The sequence below is a fragment of the Lactuca serriola genome, chromosome 6 (genome assembly GCF_051521515.1).
Source record: "Lactuca serriola cultivar US96UC23 chromosome 6, Lser_US96UC23_V15, whole genome shotgun sequence".
Taxonomy (NCBI): domain Eukaryota; kingdom Viridiplantae; phylum Streptophyta; class Magnoliopsida; order Asterales; family Asteraceae; genus Lactuca; species Lactuca serriola.
Window position 1 is genome coordinate 175,682,345 of NC_136413.1, and position 2,129 is coordinate 175,684,473.

The window sequence follows — 2,129 nt, forward strand, 5'->3', positions numbered from 1 at the left end:
CTCTGATCCTATCAGATACGCGTGTCGTTTAGATAAGGGATCATATATTCCTGCATTCTAGATATCATATGAGACATGATTTCTAATCATTCTCTTTGTACTACTTCTCGATTCCCGATTTATGACGACCGACAAATTGAACAAATCAAATTAGCCCTAGCCCGGCCAAGCATTTACGTTTGTCATCACTAAATCATCGAGGGGCCCAAAGATATCGCTTTTATTCTACTTTGAATAAAAGGAACGGATAAAATTTGATTCAATGCTTGCTTGTACTCACTCACCGAATCACACACAACAATATGTTTTATAACACGAAGTTACTAGTGTGTTTACATATTATCAATGTGCAACCGATTTTCAAGATACAACTCACACATCTCGGTTTCAAGAATATAAGATGTTATCGTCTCACTAATCACTCGTGATACAATTCATGGAGTGATCCAAGTGAGCGTGGGTTTAATCCAATGCTCAAATCATATTCATAAGCACTCATGAACATTGCAGCAAACATTTGCTTATGTCTACTGCTCTTTAGACAATCCACACACCAATTCACGACAGTCTTCATTCATACCTACTTCCAACATATGAACGACTATGGCCCGTTCGAATAATTTAACTGTTCTTAACCAATTAAATTATTCAGGAAGTCGAAACATGCAAATGTGAAACACAAGAATAATACTAATCCCATATGGCCTCAACCTTGAGTATAAATAAAACACCTTTTATTTATCACCATATCGATTACTCATTATTTGTCGTTTCGGGTAATCAACTTCTTACTTGAATTATTACACTTGTCCCATGCTCCTAGCATGCACACAATGTTTACCTATGGTTCTTACTTTGTGAAATAGATCAAATTGAACACATTTCCAATCATTCTCATTTCACAACTCCAAATCCTTTTCATAAGTGAACGAATATCAAATTCTTGCTACTTATAGAATATGCTAGATTCTAACATTTTTATGCAATGATACTTTCGTAATGTCACTGCACCAAAGTCACAAAGACTATTGCCAATGATATTACAAAGTCCTCTATTGGAGATTGTTTTAAGACAATTCCTTAGATATGATGTCTCTCATTCGAAGTACATTCCTTTGAACATCCTTTTGCATAAAAGTTTCTAATCTAGACATAGATTCTTCAATATTCAATTCCCAAATATGGACACGCTTCCATATTTTCCATATGACAACTCATTCTTAATAGAATGTTATCTATTTGTAATAATGTCGATATGGTCCATCCAATATGGAAACATTTCCATATTTTCCATATGACCACTTATTCTTAATAGAATCATATCTATTCATAATAATGTCGATATGGTTCATCCAATACCATGCTTCCAACTACTCACAAGCAACCAATCATCGTCGAACTTTGGATTGTCCTTTGATAGTTGTTTAATTATTTTAGTCAAAACCAATTCTTGTCCTTTTTCCCTCTAAATGCACTAGACATTTGGAAAATTTTAGAATGGTCAAATATTAAAGCATTTGCAATCGATCCTATACCCGAAGCGTATGGGACACGATGCATAATGTTTTATTTGCTATGTTTTCAAAATTCGAATTGTGAAGAGGAATGCCGTAGTCATAATCGAAATTTTAAGAACACACTATGTACTTTTGACTAAGTTTATTAACATTTCTCAACCTAAGCCTTTAGATTTGAAATGAAGCATAATATTCTCTCCCTTAATTATAGCAAAACGACTTTACAACCCTTACGACTTTGCATGGTATAACTCTTATTTTCTATAATTAATATTGCCAACTTGCAAGACGTGCCTTGATAATCATACAATCATAACATTTATGCTCCCACTATCATGATGATTATTATAAAAACATAACACTTATGCTCCCACTAGCTTCGACATGTATTCATAAACATCTTAACTTCCAGAAAAACAATACCTACTGAATTTCTTAAGTTCATGCTTCTAATACTTAGTGCTTTGATAATCTTTTATCAAGGCTTCTTGAACTTATACACGTTTGCCTTAGATAGTTCATATGTGTGTCTAAACAATTCAGACTAATTTCCAAACCTCACAATTCAAATTATGTAAAGGGATACCGTAACCATAATCGAATTCGAGAAAT